The sequence below is a fragment of the Malaya genurostris genome, chromosome 1 (assembly GCF_030247185.1).
Source record: "Malaya genurostris strain Urasoe2022 chromosome 1, Malgen_1.1, whole genome shotgun sequence".
Lineage (NCBI taxonomy): Eukaryota > Metazoa > Arthropoda > Insecta > Diptera > Culicidae > Malaya > Malaya genurostris.
This window is the reverse complement of record NC_080570.1, coordinates 121252429-121277182: the sequence shown is the minus strand read 5'-3', so window position 1 is coordinate 121277182 and position 24754 is coordinate 121252429. Positions and strand designations below refer to the sequence as shown.

The 24754-nt window shown below is 36.2% G+C and overlaps 1 protein-coding gene across 1 annotated transcript in view; it reads right to left on the bottom strand.

The window, feature by feature from the left end:
• Nucleotides 1-24754, bottom strand: part of LOC131425652 (tRNA dimethylallyltransferase) — a 434718-nt gene that overhangs the window by 300969 nt on the left and 108995 nt on the right. The gene's annotated exons all lie outside the window — the stretch shown is intronic.

The following is a 24754-nucleotide window of genomic DNA, read 5'->3' as shown; positions in this document are numbered from 1 at the left end:
AAATGCTAAAATGCTAAAATGCTAAAATGCTAAAATGCTGAAATGCTAAAATGCTGAAATGCTGAAATGCTAAAATGCTAAAATGCGCAAAGAAAAAATGCTAAAATGCTGAAATACTAAAATTCTAAAATTCTAGAATGCAAAAATGCACAAAGAAAAAATGCTAAAATACTACATTTTCAAAATGCTAAAATGCTAAAATCTTAAATTGCTAAAATTCAAAAATACTGAAACGCAAAATGCAAAAAGGCTAAATGTAAAATACAAAAATCAAAATGCAAAACTCTATGTTCCAAATTCTAATCCAAAACTTTTCACATTCCAAGTTCCAAATTTCAAGATCCAAATTCAAAAGTCAAAAGATCAATATCAAGTCAAAGTCAAATCAAAATTCAAAATAAGAAAAAGGAATTGAAAAATTAAAATTCAAAATTAAAAAATCAAAATAAATTTTGAAATTGTAAATTTTCGAATTGCAAAAACGAAAATAGATCATCGAGTATCATAATTTTTGTCTAAATTCTAAATTCAAATCGTAAATTCCCAATCGCTTCAATTTCAAATTCTCGATTCAAAACTCCAAAGTCCTGCGTCCAATCCCTATTCTCTATATCCAATTCGAACTTCATGATTCTCGATTTCCAATTTCAGGTTTGCCTTTCGCATAAAGGAAGTGTCTATACTTTCATAGTAAAAGCAACCTTTTGAACCGAGTCTCGGAGGGCCGGCTCGAGGTCATGTACCATTCGACTCTGTTCGTCGAATACGCTCTCATTTTCGTGCACTGACTTCTCTCTGAGATGGCTAAACCGATTTTCATTACCATAAATTAAAATGAAGATGCGATAAAATCATGTCAGAAGACTATTTATGCTACCAACTGTGTGACCACACATCGCAAGCAATAATTACAGGGTGATTTTTTAAGAGCTTGAGAACTTTTTTAAACAATAAAACGCATAAAATTTGCAAAATCTCATCGGTTCTTTATTTTAAACGTTAGATTGGTACATGACATTTACTTTTTGAAGATAATTTCATTTAAATGTTGACCGCGGCTGCGTCTTAGGTGGTCCATTCGGAAAGTCCAATTTTGGGCAACTTTTTCGAGCATTTCGGCCGGAATAGCCCGAATTTCTTCGGAAATGTTGTCTTCCAAAGCTGGAATAGTTACTGGCTTATTTCTGTAGACTTTAGACTTGACGTAGCCCCACAAACAATAGTCTAAAGGCGTCAAATCGCATGATCTTGGTGGCCAACTTACCGGTCCATTTCTTGAGATGAATTGTTCTCCGAAGTTTTCCCTCAAAATGGCCATAGAATCGCGAGCTGTGTGGCATGTAGCGCCATCTTGTTGAAACCACATGTCAACCAAGTTCAGTTCTTCCATTTTTGGCAACAAAAAGTTTGTTAGCATCGAACGATAGCGATCGCCATTCACTGTAACGTTGCGTCCAACAGCATCTTTGAAAAAATACGGTCCAATGATTCCACCAGCGTACAAACCACACCAAACAGTGCATTTTTCGGGATGCAGGGGCAGTTCTTGAACGGCTTCTGGTTGCTCTTCACTCCAAATGCGGCAATTTTGCTTATTTACGTAGCCATTCAACCAGAAATGAGCCTCATCGCTGAACAAAATTTGTCGATAAAAAAGCGGATTTTCCGAATGGACCACCTAAGACGCAGCCGCGGTCAACATTTAAATGAAATTATCTTCAAAAAGTAAATGTCATGTACCAATCTAACGTTTAAAATAAAGAACCGATGAGATTTTGCAAATTTTATGCGTTTTATTGTTTAAAAAAGTTCTCAAGCTCTTAAAAAATCACCCTGTACAACAATACGCATTCATAGACGAATCTTTACTAACCACACATCCAGTGCTATGGCATTTGAGATAATTAATTTGGAACAAACTATTTTTGTTTAAAGTTTTCATCTTACTTGTCTATTGCACTGTGAAAACCGCCTTCCTCATTTTCAATTTCAATAGATTCAATTTTACGTGTCCACGTCCGATCTCTAACGACGAATCATCAACCAAGCAGAGAGTTCGTTTCCGAACTCTCCCCCTCCTGACTCGGTGGAAAGAAACAAATTGTCGATCGTTAAACATTCCGGCACGAATTCTATTCTCCTGAAAATTACTAGCAAGATACGTGCTCTTGTGCGTTTTGTCGAGAGCAGGAAATGCAAAACTGGTCGTCGTCCTTTTCTCCACAGTCATCCACAGTTTCCACCTCACCGTCACAAATCGCCAGTTTAACCATTTTCAGTAAAAAATTTGACCACTGTCCGTCAGCGAGTGCAGGAAAAAAAATAATCCGGAAAAGAGAAAATTTTCTTTTTGTTTAACTACTCAGACAGTGTTGAGAAATTCCCGTCTGACAAACTGCTGCTGCTGCTATTTGAATGCATAACATCGTTCCTTCCCCTCTGAAAGCGCCCGGGTGGAGCCGATGCTACTGTCGCCACCCACTCCCAAAAGGCCCTAGCTAGGATGCTACCATTCCTGAGAGAAAATTTTCTACCCGAGAAAATCATACACCACTGTGTAGAAGAAAATCAGCTCCGCACTCGAGTGCTGCACACTGCGTCAAACTGCTCGTACGAACTGGTCAAAGCAACAGTTCATCGACTGCGAATTTTCTTCGGACACATCGCAGTTGGCTAGTTCTATTTCTGTACCGGAATGTTTCGGTCTGCGGCGGGACGGGCCTGAAAAATTTCCCACTTCCAGCTTGTGAACCACGAAACAGAATACGAGTCTGGTCAGGGTATTTTGTTCCCGTGTTCCGCAGGTCCTCGTTTCCTTTTTTTTTCGCTGTCATTTTCCAGTCACTACTAGTCCATCCGGTCCGGCGGTCGAATCGACAGTAGTCACTCCCTCCTGTCATCCCGGAAGATTCCAACTCTGATGCTACAAGTTTGCCAATGCAGACACCTTTCGGAGCGAGTAGGGGGCAAAGGAGCAAAAAGAAAAAAAGAGCACTTTTCTGTAGAAGTGGGTGGGTGGCAAGAACGCAGTCTGGAAGATTTCTGTTCCATCGTCGGAGACGAGAGAGAAACAGATCGAGAGGTTAATAGCATTTCGCTGGCGTGCAGTCAAAACCGACCCGGCACGGCACGGTCTGTCGCTTCCGGCCGGGGGGCGGAAGGAGGGAACAAGATGTCGTCTGGCGGCTGGACATGCTATTAAAGAAGCACGTACCGGAATGTGGGTTGACATTTTACGAGCGAACCGGCCCCGATCATCACTGCCGCCCAAACTACCAGCGGAACTACGCCGGGGAAGGGGACGAAGTGTGAAAAAAAAAAATTGAGTTCCAAACTTTTCCGTCCAACTGACATGTCTCCCATCACCTCAAATAAGAACTCTTTACTTTTGAACCACCTATCATTTTATCTTTTAAGTATTATAAAATTCAGGCATTCAAGCATTTTAACAATTTGACATTTTAGCATTGCCGTCTTCTTACCATCTCGGTAATTAGAATTCAAATCGCTTTAAAAGAATATGTATTCCATTCAATTTCGCTCAAACTAAAGAAAACTTTTCCAACGAGTGGAAAAGCATGTCAGTTTTATTCGTATTCACGTCATCCAGTTATGTCTCATTATTACCCACTCGTCTTTTTTCCCGGCTTTAACCTTGCAACGTTTATTTTAACTTTTTATCATTATAGTATTAACACTTTTGATTTTTTGCGTTCTCGTATTTTGGAATTTTAGCTTTTTAGTGTTTCGCCTTTTTTACTTTTTAGTTAGAGTAAGGATTTGAGAAGTTTGGTATTCTTAGCCCATAGACCTTTTTTGGCATTCTTACTATTCAAACATTTTAGCAGATTAACATCTAATAATATTGTAATTTAGGCAGTTTTTGCCTTTTAACATTTTATCATTTTATTATTAAGAGAAATTTAACATTTTAGTGCATAGGAATTTTATCATTTTTAAAACCCTAATTTTTTAATATTTTAGCGTTTTGAAATTTCGTCATTTTGTCATTTGAACAGTACAGTCCGTTTTAGCATTTTATTCATTTAGTCTTCTTTAGCATTTTGACAATTCAGGCAATTTAGAATTTTATCTTTTCATCATTTTGTCACTCAATCAAAATGCTTTTGAGTTTCCTGCATTTTTAAATATTTTGAGAGGCATTTTAGTGCGTCAGCATTGTAGTATTTCAGAACTGTAGCATTTATAAGCATTTTAATCTTTTCAACATTTTAACCTGTCTAACATATCTGTCTTTTCAGCATTTTAGCCTTCTTAGTATTTTGAGATTTTTACATTTTAGCTTTGAATTTTTCAATAATTTAGACACTTTCGTATTTTAGAGTTGAAGAATTTTCGTATTTCAGTATTTATGTTGTGTTAATTTATTTAACCTCAGTTTTAATCTTAAGGTCATTCACCGAGGTCCACACAGTACTTTATCATTCAGGCTTTTTTTTGTATTATAAACTTTTTAGCATTTCAACTTTTTTGGCATATCCAGTGCTGAAAACGATCCCTTCACGCGACAGTTTAAAACGATATTCCTATGTTGGTTTCTAAGACTGTAGATGTTTGATATGAATGTGGTGTGCTGGAAACTTTCACGTTGCCTGCTATCATAGTCGCATATGACAGTCATGAGCGAGTACAACGTGAATGTAGTAGGAGCAGTCTTACTCGTATTGTAGGAACGGCAGCATTTTATTTCGGTGCGAATTTCATAGCTGGTCACAAACTTTCATGAAGAAATTCAAACTGGCATAACAAGTGTCGGTTTTCATCTCGATATTTATTGGGAAAATAGAACGACAATGTCAATAAAAAATCGTGTCCAAGGGTTGTAAAATAAAAAATATTCATGTTCGTAGAATAAGTAAAACAATAACTGATTGGAAAGGCAAGTGAAGAGAGGCCAAAAAGAAAGAGAGAGAAAGACCGAGCGAGTGAGAGTAAGCGAAAAGAAAGAGTTAGAGAAGAGAGAGAGAGAGAGAGAGAGAGAGAGAGAGAGAGAGAGAGAGAGAGAGAGAGAGAGAGAGAGAGAGAGACTAGAACCGATTTTCACAAACTTGGATTTAAATGAAACTTGGATTCAAATGAAAGGTTCTTAAGTTATTTAAAAATCCGACTTCCGGTTCCGGAACTAATGGACGGTAAGTGGAAAATTTATGCGTTTTTTCACAAACGATGGTACAAATCCCGAAACTCCCTGATAGTTCTCCTAATTTGCAGAGCTTGCTAGTTTGTAGGTAAATAAACCGAACTCGGCACTACTGGTCTCCCGTAGTAGTAGAACTCACTTCGATTTCTCAGTGATACTTGAACCGATTTTTACCAATCTTGATTTTAATATAGAACTCACATTGTCTCCAAAGCTACTGAAAAATTTCATCCGGATTCGACTTCTGGTTCCGAATTTAAAGGCGATGAGTGTACGTGCTGGTACGGAAGAAAAAAACACAACACGCCTTCACACAGCATTTGGGTCAACCAACCGAGTCCATCAGCACCGTAAACGCATGGTCAGCAGTTTTAAATCGTGTTGAATAAACCAGAATCACAGTGCGGTTACAAATGTCTGCTACTGGTGTGTGTTTTTTGTAAAATGTCAATGTCAATGGATTGATCTTTGCACCGAGGCTCGGAGGGGCTGAGTGTCATATACCATATACCATTTCTCAGATAAACAGGATTTGTAGACTTTGCTAGATTCAATGAACTGTTTTATATATATATATATATATATATATATATATATATATATATATATATATATATATATATATATATATATATATATATATATATATATATATATATATATATATATATATATATATATATATATATATATATGAAAAATATGAGCAAATCATCATTACACCACTTGGTGGATGAAAACAGGTTTCACTTTGCCTAACTTTTTACCATTTGAGATCTGAGCATTTTAATCATCTAGCTGCTGATCAATTTTTGTAATTAAGTATTTTTACATATTTGTATATTAGTACTAGATCGTTATAGCATTTTTGTATTTCAGTATTTCTGCTTTTCAACATTTATGATTAGAATATTCCTAGAATTTTAGTATTTTAGCATTTCTGCATTTTGGAATTTTAAGTTAAGGGCATTTTGATTTTTTTGCACTTTATTCAACTTTTTAGGATATAAGCATTTCGGCTTTCTCAGCATTTCTGAGTTGTAACATTTCATAATTTTACATTTCACGGTACTTTAGTAAAAATAACACATAAGTATAGAATGAAGAAAACACGAAAAAAGAAACGCAACAAGCAAAAAGATAGAACAGAAAATATTAACAAACAACCATCATATAGTTTATTGCCAACGAAATTTGAATGTTTCGAAATATATTGATATTCCTTATATATTCCAACTATTTGAAGGCACGGGCGTAGAGTGATGGGTATGGCAATCGCCTTTCGCGCAACCTTCCTGGGTTCGATTCCCAACCCCGCACATAGGCCCAGGAAATTTTTCTGATTCGAGAAGCGAATGATCACAATGTTAGAACCTCCGTAATCGAAATAAAAAAGTGCTAAGTCTGACTTGCCTAACGAAAAAAAAGTTTCGGCTACGTCAGGAAAGACTTAGCACTTCGGTCGGTTCTGCACTGACGAGTCTAAGACGAAACGTAAAGATAGTGAAATTGTTTATGTGCCCTAGCAAAAAATAAGGTTAACTCCTAAATAAAAAAAAACCTGTTTTAATCCATCTTGTGATGTAATGATGCCTCTTACATTAACATTTCATTAGAAATCGATACTAGTTCCGATGAAGTTTTTGGCAATCTATGTCCAGAGCCGGAACCAAACGAAAACCTGTGCTCCTGTTACTGCTATATAAGAAATTCAAGTTAAATGAGTAGTAATACTTTCCAAGCGGCATAAAAATATATTCATTGTGATTGGATTTTTATTTTTTTGTCGTGAATACGACTTACTTTACTATGGGGTGCCTTTTCAAAATTTACCCTCTGAGAGAGTGATAAGTTTTTTATCGTGAATATCTCTTGTTGTATCTAACGAATCAACATAATTTTTGCTACATGCCATCGGAAATATGATCACAATTTTATGATAAAATTTTAAGTTGTGTGACATAATCTCAAATAAATCAAAATTAAACTTATCTGAAATGTTTGGTATAAACGAGTATCAAAGAGGATAATTCATAAGGCGCGTTTGCCTTTCTCGTATTTTGAAAACTCATAGCTCAGTGATCTGTGAAAGGATTTATATAATCTTAATTATAACTACCAATAGAATCGAAATTTTTCAACTTATACGTGTTTAGCAAAAGCATTGAAGTATTTCAATAGTACACTATTGAAAAACCTATCTCATTTGACCCATGTCAACACCAGCCAATCAGAACGCGTTCTGAGGAAGAGAACAAAATATCTGCTGCTGTACAACAAATGTTGAATGAAAAATGTTCCGAAAAGTGGTGAATATCGTAGTGAGATCCTCAATTTGGTACTTCTGAATGCTAGAACCGAATCCCTACAGCATATTGATAGTTTCTTTCAATAAATTATGCAAATGCGAAATGAAATAATCAGCATTAAAATTCTGAATGCGGCTATTTTTATAGCCGTTAGGACCGCCCATTAGTGAAAAAGCTACAAACGAAATCAGGTAGAAACAAGCCTCTCAACAAAAAGTGAAGCCTTCTTTGTTTTTGCGAAAAATGTGAAAAAGGGGAATGTTTGCATAATTCATACAATTGATCAACTAATTGATATTCGGAAGTGTTAAGGAACATGTCAGTTGTTTTCGTATTCACGATATCCAGTTATGTCTCTGACAGTACCCACCCGCCTTTTTTTTTAATATATATTATAAATATCAATATAATCATTTGTAATCACAGCCGATGAACTCGGTTGTGTTTCGAAAACGTTGTAAGTTTTCTTTCTACCGTACACACTATACGAATATGAAAAAGCAAAGGTGGAAATAAGCCGATTTTGCGCACGAAAATGTGAATCAAGGTTTCCGGTTGTGAATCAAAAAACCGAACACCGTGAATTAAAATATTGGGTAACAAAACTAAAATTGCGATTATGTGGAAATGAAATTGAAGATCTATTTAAATTCTACGTAAAACCTAAATTAATCTTATCAAAAATCATTCGTTTCGAAATTCATTATAATATGTACAATAAATATGTGATATGAAAAGATAATACTGACTATTTGTAATTACTGTGAATCTAAAAATTTGCTTATTTCCACCCCTGGAACAAAGTACACTGTGAGCTTCGTTCGCAAGGCCGGTGGTGTTTTCTTCTTCCGTACCAGCACGTACAGATGCGTACCGATTTTGCATCGTTATTTTGTATGACAGTTTGAAAGTTGTAACACTCATCTCCCCCTAATTTGAATCCAAATTTGCGAAGATAGGTTTATCCGTTGCTGAGAAATCGTTGAACTCCGTTTTTTTGAGGTTTTGTTCACTATTACCGGTGCTTTCGAAACCGGAAACAAGGGACTAGTAGTCCCAAAGTTGGTTTATATATCCAACAACTAACTAGATCTGTCCACTAGATGAATTTACTAGTAAGTTTTATAAAAAATGTGCACCTCGGTTTGCCATCGCTTGTGAAAAATTAAGCATGAAGTTGAAAATGTTTCACTTATGGAGCTGTAATACCGGAACCGGGACCGGAGGTCGCATCCGGATCGACTTTTCGGGGACTTTTTAAACAATTTTTATACATCTTAGGTTGAGAAAATCGGTTGAGAAATTTCCGATAAAAATTAGTGCGCATTTTCTCATAAATTCGCACATATTACCTTGTAATTCCGGAACCGGAACTTTGTATGAGACAATTACGTCTTTCGTTTGAATCTTAGTTTGTGAGAATCGGTTCAGTCGTCTCTGAGAAAAGGTAATGCACTTATTTTTTTGCGCGTATCACCCTGTACTTCCAGAGCCGGTAGTCGGATTCAAACAAAATTCAGGAAATTTGTATGGGATTACAAAACCTTTCATTGGAATCCAAGTTCACGAAAATCAGCTAGGATATCTCTGAGATAAATAAGTACAGAAAAATGTTACATACATACATTTTGTATACTTGACGAACTGAGTCGAATGGTATATTCGGTTCAAAACTCGGTTTTTACAGTGATTGTATATCCTTTCTATATGAGAAAAGCAAAAACAATTGAAGTTTAAAAGTTTTCAAATGCTGTTCTCTTGAATTTTTAGTTTCGGAAATTTTCAAATTGTTGGAAAAAGAATATTTCTTAAAAGAAAATTAGAACCTATTTAATAATCAGTACGAAAGATAACATGCGGTAGTGAGAACAAAAACGAAAATCAAAAACAACAAATTTGTATAACAATGAACATAAAGGAGGAGTTAATAAGAAAACGGAAAATAGTCAACCAAAAGAAAGAGAAAATAGAAAATAAATATATTGATCAGTACATAATAAACAAAATATAGCTAATAAAAATTCCAATGTGAAAAGAAACAAAAAGAGGAAAAATACGTACAACAGGAAATGGATCCCAAAAATCATTATACACTGAGGTATTTTTTCACGAGGTTTTTTATGCGGTTTTTTTCCCGGGTTTCCGAAGTTATGCGGATTTCAGAAGTTACGCGGTTTTCTTGTTTTGTTACCCCCTCTCTGATACTGAAATTCTCGATTCTTTAAAAAAAATGTAATGAATTAGATCTATTTAAAAATTTTTCTAAGTTATGAAGTCGATTTTTTTAATTATTTTTTTTTCTGAATTACACCAGATCTGGACGTTTCAGGCGTTTCTAAGACATTTGGCATAAAAAAAAACTTTTTTTGTTTCAATTTTGCGGTTTTTTTTTCTACGCGCATTTCCGAAGTTACGCGGTCTCAAATTCTCTAAGTTTCAGCAGTTTTTTCCAATTATTTTTTGAAATTACTCAATGGTTCGTGCAATTTTAAGATATTTGCCATCAAACAAAAATTTCTTTAGCTTTGCGGTTTTTTACACGAATTTCCGAAGTTGTGCGGTTTTTTTAGGCGTAAAATGAGAACTCAGTGTAATTAGGTTCAATTTTTGGAACACTTTTTATCATCATATTTTAATCTCAAAAATTTCCGAATGGTAAAATCGGGATTAATTGTTAAACATTAAAAACTACGGGAAATTTACTTAAAATGTCTACAGAAATCAGCAAATTTCAGTTTTTACAGCGCAAAAAAAAATTTGGGAACAATGAACATAACTAGAACAAGAAATTGAAATTATTTTAAATCGAAATATCTTAAATTTATTTAAAAAAAAACATTCTTCTAATATAAAAATCGAGCATACTTTTTAAATATTTTTTTGTGTTCAACATTCTGCAATATCTTTAGTCACAAATCCACAGTATTGTTGATCGCGGTTTTTATCACTGCAATTATAGAGGCTTTAACCTTGTGGTCACCGGCTTCTTGGAATCCCGATTAAAAATGCCAGGAATGGAATCGAATCCTAGAAGGTAGCGTGAAAGAAAATTTAACAAAAATACAATTTACTACTAATTATTTTAAGTTATAGAGATTTTAACATCAAGCTCGTTCGTCTTTTCGGGCCAGAAAAATGTTCTGATGCTGGATGTAGATTTGGGAATCGAACCCAGGTAGGCTGCGTGAAATGCATCGAAAACTATTCATTGATTTAGCTTAAATTCAATAAATTCAAAATATAAATAGTTTTCAAATGAAAGCGAATTTTCGAATAAGAAATCCAAAACAATCCACCATTTTTTGGACACGTAATCATTCCAAAGTCAGCTGGTAATTTTCCGATGTTTCAAATCTGCGTAACCCCGAATAGAACCAGGTGACGCAAGCAAAAGTATTCGGTTGGTTGGATATTTTAAGCAACTCCAATCTGCCTGAGAGCCGATGAACTCGAACTAGATCGAACGCAAGGCATGCTGCGATCCCTTCCCCGTTTCGACCCTGGTTTCTTTCACGCCCACCCCGGCTTTCGACGAACCGAACCGGGAAAGATAAATAGATAAACAAAACAATCGGATGTTAGACGGAAAAATTTTCTTTTTCTGGTCCCCCAAAAAAACTAGGTCAGATTAAATTTAGACCGCGAAACAAAAAGGAAATTGCTGGCTGACGAGCCGCTGTCGGTTTTGTCATTTGTTACTGCCGAGAGAGAGAGAGAGAGAGAGACGGAAAAAATAGAAAAACAAATAAAGATGTGATTTTTTTGCGAGTGGTTTTTCCGAAGTGAAAATGATTAGTTTGTCAGGAAAGGATGGTTGGTACGATGGGAAGTTGATTGACATATCCTCCATTCGGTCATACTTGGTTGAAACTCAAAGATTGCAACAAAATTGCTTCGAGGAGTCCAGGGTTGTACTGCTGTTGCTAACCTCATTCATTAGTGACAACTAACGACCTGTCACTTTTTTAAAGTTTGTTAGTTAATTTCACTGCCCCAAGTTTTCCAATTAGTCACCAATGAGTACCACCCTAGCTGTTTAGTTAATTGCAATCGAGCAGACCCCAAGCAAACAAACGACGGCGGTTTTTCGCTCGGTCACCGCAACATTGTCGCCAGCCAACGCCTGCTGCTTTGTCTGTCTGTCCACCTAGCGGGCGTTTTGACAAATAATCGTCTGCGCGTGTAATTGGAACTGTCAACAGAGATTTTGCCTTGTTGAATAAACGAAGTTAACCTGGACGGATGCAGTTTTTTTTCCTGTTGTAGTTGCCTGTCTGGGACAAAGTAAAAACAACAGAGCAACTGATTAAGATGACACTTTCGCAAACACGACCGTGTTTCTTCGGTTCACCTTGGGGTCCCAGGTCTCAGGTCTCAGTCGAATCGAGCCACTTGAACACTCGGTCTCACACTCGAAGAAAAAAAGTATCAATCAATCAGCGCGAACACCCGGACGAGCTGTTGACCGGGAACCCATTGTTAGTTAGCAGGCTGCCGTTTGACAGATGTATTGACACGAGAACAAAATAAACACCTTATCCGACCAACCGAGGGTCTGGAGGTGATTAAATTAACTGTCTGCTTCCGGTGTTTGCTCGCGAGACTGCAATTTCCACCGAAATGCCACTTGTTTGCTGGGACTACTGGAAGCTGTTGAGGTTTTTTTGTTACTTTGTCATGGAATGAAAGAGGATCCAGGTTTATTTAAATTAATGACACTTTGAAGTTTGTTTTCAAAGAAGGTTAAAGACTACTCAAATTGAATTTAGTAATAACTCAAAGATGGAAGCGTTATAGGAAAAATATTGAGAATCAAAACATTGGAAAAATTCTGTAGGCTGTAATGAAACTCGCTTTCGCTCACGGTGATTCCTGGCCCTGGTTTCAGGTCAACTGCACCAGAACCACAACATATGCTTCGTGATTTGATCTGACCTACCACAAGTCACCGTTTGATGTGGATGATGGGCCCGTTACTGTGAATGGCGAGCGTTACCGTGTGAGGATTGACGATTTTTTTTTGCTCAAAACGGAAGAATTAGACATGCCTGACATGTGGTGGTTTCAACAAGACGGTGCCACATCCTACACGGCACGCGAAACAATGACCAAATTGAGAGCCGCCTTCAGTGAACAGTTTATTTCATGTTTTGGGCCTGTCTGCAAGGATAAACCAGCAACGATTGATACACTGGAAGTCAATATTAAAGCATTTATTTGTGACATACCGTGCCGATATGTTGGAGAGAGTGTGCCAAAATTGGACCTTGCGCATGTTACGGCCAACATTTGCATGAAATCATCTTCAAACATTAATTCTTTATATTGATCTTTTTATAGATATCAATAAAAATTTGATCAATTTTCTCAAACTTTTTGTTTTTTTTTTTGAAAATCAAATGAGAATATACCTCGTAAAAAACACCATTTACAAGCTTTCAGATCGAATATCGTCGAAAAAAGTCAAAAAAATGTTGGTTTTGCAAACATTGCAGATGAGACCAGATCTTTCGTTATGTACGGTGGCTAGAAAAATGAAAATGTCTCCAACTTCCGAGGTATAAACTGTATCGGAATGTAATGGTATACCGGATGTGACGGTTAAAACTCGGACTCGCAAAATGTATCACAAACAGTTGACGAAGTTAGCCTACGTGATAAGGGACGAAGGAAATTATGTGCTGGAAAACTTTAAGGAGCGTTCCGAAATATCTTTTATATTGCTATGCAATGGAACGGCGTAGACTAACTTTTCAGGACAAAGAAAAAGAACAGACGTCTTTTAAAAAAAGTCGTTGGTTTGGCAGGCAATACGCAGCTGTGGTCGAGCAAGCCAGAACTTCATTACTACCGAAACGGTAAACAAGTAAATATATCGTGAAGAAAAAAGAAGCGATTGTTACCATTCCTGGGCAACCATGACGCTCCCTCGTTCTTTTGGCTTGTTTTGGCTTCTTGCCACTATGCCAAAAACGTTTTTGAATTATATAAAGCGAATGTCCATGTTGTACCAAAAGATTCCACCGAACTACCTGGCAATCCTATTTTCTATTATTTCCGTAGAGAATGACAAAAACTGGGACTAGGTAATATCTGAGGCATTACCGCAGAAATTGACGTAGGACTGCAGACGAGTTAAACAAAAATTCTTTATCGTAATACTATTGAAATTCCTGCAGTTGATATGTCGAAATTTGAAAGATACATAAAGAATGTGAAAAGGTTTATTTATTATATCAATTCTTTATACAATGTTCAAAACGACGTTTATAGACTGTCAAAGAAAGTATAGACGCACTTTGATTTCGCTATAAATTAATCACAAGATATTCAAATTTTATCCGATATACTGATAATATTAGACTACAACAACAGAATATTATTCTCAACATTGGCTACTTAGTCATTGTAGACTAGCTGGCGCACCTTCTTGCGAACGTTCCTCATTAAATTCCGTACAGACTTCTTTGCGACAAGTTTTGACACTTTTTTCCAATCTTTTTCGAACTGTTGAATGGTTTCGGCTGCCGAGACACGTTTCCTAAGATGTGCCTTCGTTAATGCCCAAAATTCCTCAATTGGTCGAAGTTGTGGGCAATTTGGAGGATTCGTGTCTTTTGGGACGAAAGTGACATTTTTGGTAGTATACCATTCTACCGTTGATTTCGAGTAGTGGTAAGAAGCAAGATCTGGCCAGAAGACAACAGGATCCTTGAGGCTTCGCATTATGGGTAGAAGTCGTTTGTGTAAACATTCCTTGATGTATATTTCGCTGCTCGTTGAAGCAGTGGTGATAAATGATTTCGAAATCTTACCGCAGCAACAAACTGCTTGCCAGACCATAGCTTCTTACCAAATTTTTCGACTTCAATCGATGTCTCGGGCCGGTTTAACACTTGCCCTTCTCGCACCGTATAATATTGTGGTCCCGGCAAGGATTTGTAATCGAGTTTCACGTTGGTTTCGTCGTCCATGACTATGCAGTTCAAATTTCCAGCAAGAATTGTATTGTACAGCTTTCGAACCCTCGGCCTGATCGATGCTTCTTGTTTCGGACTACGTTTTGGTTGTTTCTGCTTCTTATAGGTTCGAAGATTCAAATGCTCTTTAGCACGAAGAACATTTGACTTCGAAGTGCACACTTTTTTGGCCACATCCCGAACTGAAACCTCGAACACCTTCAGTATACGTTTATCCAACTGAGGGTTAGCAGGACCTTTTTTCGACCCGTTTTCGGTTTATCCTCAAAGGTGTGCATTCTGTGCACCATTTGTACACAATTTTCCGACGTTATTCTGCGGAACGTCCACGCATTTCGGAACAAACTAATGAAAACGAATAAACAACTGCACAAGTGGTTAGAGAAGAGTGTAAACAACAGGACACAGCCATAAAAATTGACAGATTCTGAACCATTGCGAAATGGTAGCAATTTTTGGTTTCGTCCATACTTTCTGGAACAGTCTTTATTATCTCTTTCGATTATTGCGAAATATTCCTGAATTTTTTTGGTAATTTCTTCAGTGCAGATTAAAAGATGATAGCTTTGGTTACTATTTTCGTTAAATAATTGGAGAGAAGAATTGCTAAGAATACCGTAATAATCGAAGGAGAAAGTAAACAAAGAGAATCTCTCATTGTTACATTCATCGTTTAGAACATTTTATACAGAATTGATGAGATGTGATTTGTCGTATGACGGAAAATTTTGTGTGTTATGACTTAATGTTAAATTAGCATGAATTTTACTGGTTTCGACTGTAACTTACATTCGACTAGCAGGTGCGATTGTATGAATTTAAATGCACCTTTTATCTGCCAAGCAGATATGTGCTTCTTTGGCTCAGTCAGTTAACGGACGTACTTTGTGATCCAACGGTTCTAGGTTCTGGTCACGGCGGTCGCTATCAGTACTCACTTTTTTTCGATAAATTTCATGTCATGTAATTTTAGACATAATATTAAATGTTCTTGCACATAAATTTGCATGAACTGCGACGCTACATTTATTTTCTGATCGTTCGTTAAGAGAACAAAAGCCAATTTTCTGAGTACATGTCGATTTAGATAAAATTATCAAATATAAAGTTATGGTCAAATTCAAGCAATATTTCACAATCGAATTAAATCGAATTGATTAAATTTGCAAAAAAACTTAGGATTTTTGTTGTATAAAGTGAAGAAGATTTATAAATTTCATAACATTTTTTCTAGTATTCATATTGCTAAGGTAACAGAAACAATTTTAAATTGAAAAATAACGCAATCCGCGTGGTCTATCGATTTGTTAGAGTGTGCGATGGAAAATTTTTATTACTTATATCACACACGAAATTAATCATTGTATTATTTACCTTAAAAAAAACTATGTTGAACAATACAATTGTTACGTGAATGCGCCTTACTATACTAAAATAGATGTTCAAGCTATATGATAAAACCTCACTTTCAAGGATCATATAGAAAGAGTCCATCCATAATTCGGTTATCACATAATCTTATGAATAGAGAACAGAAAAATATTATTATGTAATTAGCTAATATCGTTGGATAGGTTATATATTTAATAAATAGTTTATTAATATGGAATGAAACTTTATTTATAAATATTATGTCAACTTTCAAAACTAGAAATGTATATGGAATTGAAATTTAATTGTGGTTGAAAAAACATGCATATTAAATTTTGTCTTTACATATTTTTGTAAACTACGAAGATATGAAAAATAAATTCTCATTGAAACTCTCATTATTTTACCATAATCTGTTGAGATAGCGTTCAACATCATTTCATTGTAGAAATGCCATTTATTAGTGAATACAGATAAATACAAATTTTTTATACAGGGTAATACAGATTTTCCCTGAAAATATCTGGCATCTCTGTGCTGAACTGAAGATTGATTTCATTCCAAGCTGACAGGGTCTGTAGGAAGCCAACCAATACGGAATGAATTAGACTTTTACAGGGTGTCCCACGAAAGCTTTCGAATTTAAAAATGCAATAAAAACGGTTTGATAGATTTCAATGATTATACAATTATTTGAAAGGTTGAATCATAAATTTTTTTATATAAAATAATTTCGTTCAAGTGACTCCCACGGCTGGCTGGCAGTAGTCAATTTTTGAGTACATTTTTTATTGTTTCTTGTTTTATGTCATCAATAGCAACTTTATTTTTTTGCTTAAGGTTCTGTTCAATTGTTTCTGGATGGTTAGCGTAACAGACTCGAGCCACTAACCCGTAAAAATATAAACCATTGATTTTACAGCGTAAACAATTGATTCACAATTAGATCTATGGGTTACAATACATTTTATTTTATCTTAACAAGATTTTTTTCATTTCCAACAATTATATATATTGTTTCTTCGATTCTACAATTGAATTTATTCTACACGTGGTGTTTCAAACAATATGCAAACTGTACATTTGATTGTTTTCCAAGAAAACATGTATGAGAAAGTTTAATGATTGTTTCGCATGCTGTCGGGCACGTAGCGCCGTCCTGTTGAAACCAAGCATTTTTCATAAATAAATTTCATGAATCAACTTCTAAAATAAATGTATAATCATCGAAATCTATCAAACCGTTTCTTTAACTATTGCATTTTTTTAATTCGAAATTTTTCATGGGACACCCTGTACTTCTAATCATGCTCATTGCTCACCTCGTCACAGGGAAAAAATGCTATACTAAAAAAGAAAAAAAAATCATCTTCGGTTTCGGAAAGCTCAATGGATATTCAGAGCGAAGAATTCAAACAATGCTTGATAGAAAGCAGGTGGGTAATGTAAAAGACATAATTGGTTGACGTGAATACGAATAAAACTGACATGCTCTTTCCACACTTCTGAATATTGACAATTGTGCGTCCTAGTTGATTAATTGTGTCAATTTTGTGAGCTATCAATCTTTCGTTTGCAGAATTGCAACGGCATAAGGCGGAACACATGAAAGTAATGATTCACAGGGTTGTGAAGGAGACCGATTACGATGATATTAAATATGCAGTTTTCAAATTTATTCATACATTCATTTAAATTACAAAAAATCACTTCAAATCTGTGGCCATCTGGGATTTCTAAATTGAGTTAGAACCAATTTTCAAACATCAATTTCAATAACTTACTAGTAAATCCTGTCTCGAAAATACAAATTATATAGCGATTTGAAAAAATATCCGAATGCCGCCACATTGTATTTTCAGAATTCTATAGCTATACATTATTGATATACACTCGTCAAACGTGGACTAAAAGTATCTATAATTCCTTCAAAAGTTGATGAGAAATAAAATTTTACTAACCTACAACCAAGGGGTTTTACACATGACTAAAACGAAATGAAACAAATCAATAATATATTATACCCCAGTTTTCCTCCTCCATAAATTCAATCTACTTTAATTACTCCTTTTTGGAAACCTGCGAATTCCGGTCGAGACTAAGTAGTACAAGCAGAAAAAGTTATTGTAAAAATCAATAAACTCTGGGTAATTCTAAGATTTTTTTTTGTATTTATAAGGAGTGTATCGAAAATAAGTTATCCACCAATTTTTCTTTAAAATTATGATAAAAAACGATATTTTATTGAAACTACTTGAGCATAATGAAAACCGGATAAAATTTAAAATATTCCTTCACGAGTTTTCGAACTTTTGATCAAACGCTCTTATTCAAGTTCCGGACAAGTGTTGCATCGCATTTTTTGGACACTTGAGCCTAAATTTTTTTGAACTCCTGCATGTTCCCAGCTGCCTTACCAGTCTTCTCGAAGACCCTCTTCACGATTGCCCAGTAACGTTCGATGGGTCCAAGCTGAGGGCAATTTAGTGGATAGATATTTTTCTCAACGACATTAATACCCTTTTCCGCAAGCCAATTGAGAGTGGTTTTGGCATAGTGAGCCAACGCTAAATCCGGCCAAAACAGTGAAGGTTCTTATATAAAGGCAGCAATCTCTTCTGGAGACACTCAGATCGATAGATTTCTGCATTTATAGTTCCGGTAGTGTAAAAAATGGTTGACTTCAAACCACAGGAACATATTGCTTGCCATACCAGTACTATACCAGTACCGCATCGCTCACATCCTCCCCAACGACGACAGTGAAGTATTCTGGACCTGGAAAGGTTTTTGAATTTTCCTTAACATAAGTCTCATCGTCTATCAAAACGCATGCATCCGGACACTGCAAAAGACGCGAATACAAATTCTGGGCCCTTGTTGCTGTTCGCTTCTTCTGTTCTACACTTTGTTTCGAGAATTTCTGCTTCTTGTAGGTCTTCAGGTGATTTCGCCTCTTGAAACGCTTGTCATTCCGACACTCGTTCCTGTTTTTTTGCCAACTCACGTATTGACATTGATTTGTTCTTCATGATTAAAGGTACCACTTTCTGGTTCAGTTTCGGGTTGGAAGAACCGGGTTTTCTGCCTCTTCCTGGTAGCTCATCCAAAGAATAGTGTTCCCCAAACTTATTAATGACGGTTTTAACACTGGCATTATGAATTCCAAGCCGCTTCGCTAATTTTCGCATAGTAATACCCTTCTCACTTAGCCAAGTGTCCAGAACCTTAATTTTCATTTCCTCTTCAATACGTGACGTTGTGAAAACGCAGAATTTCAACCGCACAAACAAGTAAACAAACGAGTGCTGACAGCCAAACGCATAGCATGCTGTGATCTGAGCATGAAAAAACCATCACAAATGCATGCGTACAACACAAATGTATATGGATAACAGTTCGGCTGAAAAGTTCGTATCGTTTAATAGAAACACACATTTTTTTTTGCCAAAATTCGTTTTTATTATTCAACATAATTGCCATCAGAGGCGATACAGCGATTATAGCGATCTTCCAACTTTTCGATACCATTTTTGTAGTACGATTTGTCTTTTGCCTCAAAATAGGCCTCAGTTTCAGCGATTACCTCTTCATTGCTTTTTAATTTTTTACCAGTAAGCATTCTCTTGAGGTCTGAGTACAGGAAAAAGTCACTGGGGGCCAAATCTGGAGAATACGGTGGATGAGGGAGCAATTCGACGCCCAATTCGTTCAATTTCAGCATGGTTTTCATCGACTTGTGACACGGTGCATTGTCTTGATGAAACAAAACTTTTTTCTTCTTCAAATGAGGCCGTTTTTTTTTTAAATTTCGTCCTTCAAACGCTCTAATAACGCTATATAATAGTCACTGTTGATGGTTTTTCCCTTTTCAAGGTAGTCGATGAAAATTATACCATGCGAATCCCAAAATACAGACGCCATAACCTTACCGGCCGATTGTTGAGTCTTTCCACGCTTTGGGTTCGGTTCATCGCGTGCAGTCCACTCAGCTGACTGTCGATTGGACTCCGGAGTGAAGTGATGGAGCCATGTTTCGTCCATTGTTATATATCGACGAAAAAAATCGGTTTTATTTCGATATAACAGCTCCAAACACTGCTCAGAATCATCAATTCGTTGTTGTTTTTGATCGATTGTGAGCTCACGCGGCACCCATTTTACACAAAGCTTTCTCATATCCAAATATTCGTGAATAATATGCCCAACACGTTCCTTTGATATCTTTAGGGTGTCAGCTATCTCGATCAACTTCACTTTACGGTCATTGAAAATCATTTTGTGGATTTTTTTCACGTTTTCATCGGTAACAGCCTCTTTTGGACGTCCACTGCGTTCATCGTCTTCGGTGCTCATATGACCAGTACGAAATTCTGCAAACCACTTACGAATTGTTGCTTCGCCCGGTGCAGAGTCTGGATAACACTCATCAAGCCATTTTTTGGTATCGGCGGCACTTTTTTTCGTCAAAAAGTAGTGTTTCATCAACACACGAAATTCCTTTTTTTTCCATTTTCTTCACAATAACAAAAGTAGCTTCACTCAAAATGCAATATCTCACAAACTAATAATCAGACTGCTGTCAAATTTATACACGTATCTTTTGAAGGTTGGTACTAACTGAAAATGATATGGATTTAATTCTAGTGGCGCCCTCTCATAGAAACGATACGAACTTTTCAGCCGATCTGTTAGCTTATTTTCGATACACTCCTTAATATCCATCTAGAGCGTTACACTCGATTCAACGGTCCTTCAACATTTTGAAAAAAAAAAAGATTTCTCAATCATTCGACGAAAATTTCCTTTTTAGATTTGGAAATAGATAAAAGTCGCTGGGGGGCAGGTCTGAAGAATACGGGGGATGGTGTACCAATCCGTACCGCCAATCATTCAATTTCACCGTTGCTTTTATGTATGAATGCACTTGGTGCGTCTTTTTCCATAGCTTAATGAAAATTACAACTCGTCGGACACGATCAGCTGTTACTCGAACACTAGTGGATTGATTGTCATGAAACTTGGTATTGGAACATCTAAAGGCATAATAGACACGGCTCGAAACTATTCACGTCTTTTCTGTGAGAGGCCCGGAATTTATCATTCCACATAGTATTTTTACCGCTCAATCCATCTATGAGAAAATGGAAAGCCAAGGCTCGTTTGAAAACTTCTACCGAATTGTTGTTTGAAGTTCGAAAACCAAATTGTTCTATAGAAATAATAGTATAAGTGACGTAACCGACTGGCTGAATTTTCTCGCGGATGACTCGTTTGCAACCTACTATTAGGTAATTTGATAAGCTCACAATACTAATGACCGAGGATAGACATTTTACAAATGTTTTAATGACAAGAGAAAGGCATTATCACACCAATAATGAGTATATCGAAAAGTAGTTAGCAACATTGATTATTCAATAAAAAAAAAATTAGAGGGTTGTATTCAAGACACGACCGAGCACAATAGCATTAAAAATGGAACGTTTCTAGGGTCTTCATAATTAATACAAAAATAAAGATGATAATGATGATGATACACTAAACTAAAAACTTATTCAATTGACTAAATTCAAACTTGCTCTAGTTTAAGCGCTTAGATTGTTAGCGAATGATAAAATTGACAATTAGATTCTTTCTTGATAATTGATTCTATTCAATTTTGATCCCTTTCCACAAATTTTTACATTGTTAAGTTTTTGAATAACGCCCTTTAACTAGAAGTCAATTATGATGAATTCGAAGTTACTTGCAAGCTCAATTTTAGATACAAACAACCTAAAGATTTAAACCTGAACAAATGAAACGATAATAATTTTCGAGAAACGTACAAACTTATTAATTTTATAAACAGTTAATCGATCCAAGAGAACATTTTAGTTATTTTAACGAAAAATGTTGTGCCGGTAAACTCAGTAATAGTGTAATTTTATTAATCCTTCTTCAAAATCGACGATAATCATCGGAAAGTGTCGGTAAATAATATGGCAAAAATACGAGGAAGAAAACATGTGAAACAGTCCGCATAAAATATTTAGTTACTTGCATTGATTTTCGCTTTGGCATATTAGGAATATACGGAATGGATGCGCAACAAAATTCCGAAATTTTGTTCATATTGTAACTTGATGTTATTAGGAATGAACATTGTCATAGTTACAGACGCTTATTGTTTTGAAGCAAATAATAATTGAACTGAAACTGGCGTTTAACCTAATTCTACGAGGGTTCCTATTTAAACGATACATGTAAAATCGCAAGTAAACTTACCTTGAGCTTATCTTTGATACTATATGATATTGTATCTAATTGTACTGTATATGTGAGCCTGTGGAACTCATTTATACTACTAAACCAAGGAGACCGCTTTTAAATAAGTTTCAGAATTTAATTTTGAATCTTTTGAAGCGTTTAATACCTGGTGGGACAACAACTTGTTCAGTCACATATAATGAAGAAGAAGTTTCTATGATTATCATCATAACACAACTTTATACTGAATCCATTTTCGCGCCACCGTTTTGTTTGTATGGGAATGGAGATTTAAATATGCAAACCGATCCGTTGACAAATTAAACATTTTTAATCTTACAATATTGAAGCTTTGGAATCATTTAAATTAGGAAAATGCATTAACAAATCTTCGAGGAACAAGCGCTGCAAATTAGATCCGAAAAATCTATCGCTGATAATTCTAAATTGGCCTGATAGTTACCAGAGAACCAACATAAAATACTCAATTCAAACCAATTTTTCAATGGTATGCAGTTGAAATATTCAAATGACGTTGTCTCATAAGTTTAAGTTAAATGTTTCCGAATCGATTGTTTGTTGAATTATATAAATCCATCAACAAATGACTGAGTTATAAGCGTTCAAAATTATGACAGAAAAGTGTTACGCGATTAGTTTTGCATGTTTTAAATTGACACTCAGCCTCGGGAAGCGAAATGTAATTTGCTAAATACATGGGATATTTCAAAGGAATCGGTAACCACGCTGATTCGGTTCTTCAATAGCCAGATGATATATAAGATACTCAAGCGAACACGGTGTTGCGCAGACAACAGGAAATTTCACCAACAAATAATCCAAAAGCGACAATCCAGCAAGTGAACGCATATACAATCCAGCTCACTGGACAAGCTACTTGTTTCATTCACAGTCAAACATCAACTAGGCAAAGAAATGTTGTGCAGCCTTTATTTATAGATTTCTCTTCATACTACGCATAACGATACGGTGTTTTTTATGCATGACGCAAAGCCTCCTATGCCGAACAAGAAGTTGACGTCATTTTGTACAACAGGGATTGGTGGATGAAAACATAGGTCGATTCCAACCATTTTTTCAATAGTATGCTATTGAAATACTGAAAAGACGTTGCCATACATGTTTAAGTTAAAAGTTTCCGAATCTATTGGTTGTTAAATTATATCAATCCATCAACAAATGACTGAGTTATTAACGTTCAAAATTATGACACAAAAAGGTTACGCGACTATTTTTAAAACTTTTAATTGACACCCGGCCCCATATAGTGAAGAGTAAGGCATTTTTAATGCCAAAATGCGAAAAAAACATATTTTGACATCAGTTTTCGATATATTAAAGAAAAATTACATTTTTATGCATTTAACTGATTATATTGAAGAAAATCCTAGTTTCTGTGAAACGCTCGCACTTCGGACTTGACATCCTTCATTAAATTTTGCACAGTTACTTTTGTGACTTTCCTGGAGGTAGCTGTCCACTTTTTTTGAACTCCTGCATGTTTTGGGACACTGTACCTTCCTTTCGAAAGTGCCGCTTGACAATTGCCCAATACCTTTCAATTGGCCGAAGATCCGGGCAGTTCGGTGGGTTGATGTCCTTTTCCACGAATTGTATATTATTTTTTGACAACCACTGTAGTACGGAGTTGGCGTAGTGGGCTGAAAACAAATCCGGCCAGAAGAGAGAAGGAGCCTTATGCTTTCTGTACAGAGGCAGCATTTTCTTCTTCAAACATTCTCCCTCGTACACCTTGGCGTAAATTGTGCCCTTCGTGAAGAAAATCGATGACCGCAAACCACAGGTACAAATTGCTTGCCAGACCAACACCTTCTGCCCAAACTTTTCCATCGCCACCGTGGTGTCAGCCTCGTCCAGGTTTTGGTACACCGATTACGTATAATATTGCGGTCCGGGCAGCGCTCGAGAGTCTTCCTTGGCGTAGGTTTCGTCGTCGATCAGGATGAATCCGTCTTTATTCTGTAGAATCCGGTTATACAGTTTTCGCGCTCTTGTTTCGGCCTGAACTTGCTATACCAGGTACTTTTTCGTCACCTTCTATTTCTTGTACGTTTTCAGCGAGTTCCGAACTTCGATCCGTTGAATCATCCCAATGCTGGTGTTGAACTGCTTGGCCAAATCCCGCGTCGACGCCGATGGGTTTTTCCTGATGTACTCAACCACTTTTAAGTCCCGGCCGGGCTGGCTGGGACCCGTTTTCCTACCGGATCGGGGCAAATCCTTCATGTGAAAGGGTCTTACCGAACTTCTCGATAATATTTTTGACACTGGTGTGGTGCACTTTCACCCGTTTTGCAGTTTCGTTGTACGTGACACCACTTTCTGGGCACCAAGCGTGCAGAATTTTCTTTCGCGTTTCCGGATCAATTCGACTCATTGTTGGAACCAATCGATTGCGCAGCTTTTATTGACATGTTAACAAACATGTCACCTCAAAACACGCTGCAAAAAATTAAGCCATTTCAGAGTAATAACTGTTTGAATGTTGCTAACTACTTATCGACACATGCACAACCTTTATAGAATTTTTTGAAATTGATGGCTATAAATAGAAAAATTCCTTGAAAGTGTATCGAAAACATTAGTAAAAAAATACGTCCTCCACCAGGATTCGAACCTGCGAACCTATCACTCGAAAG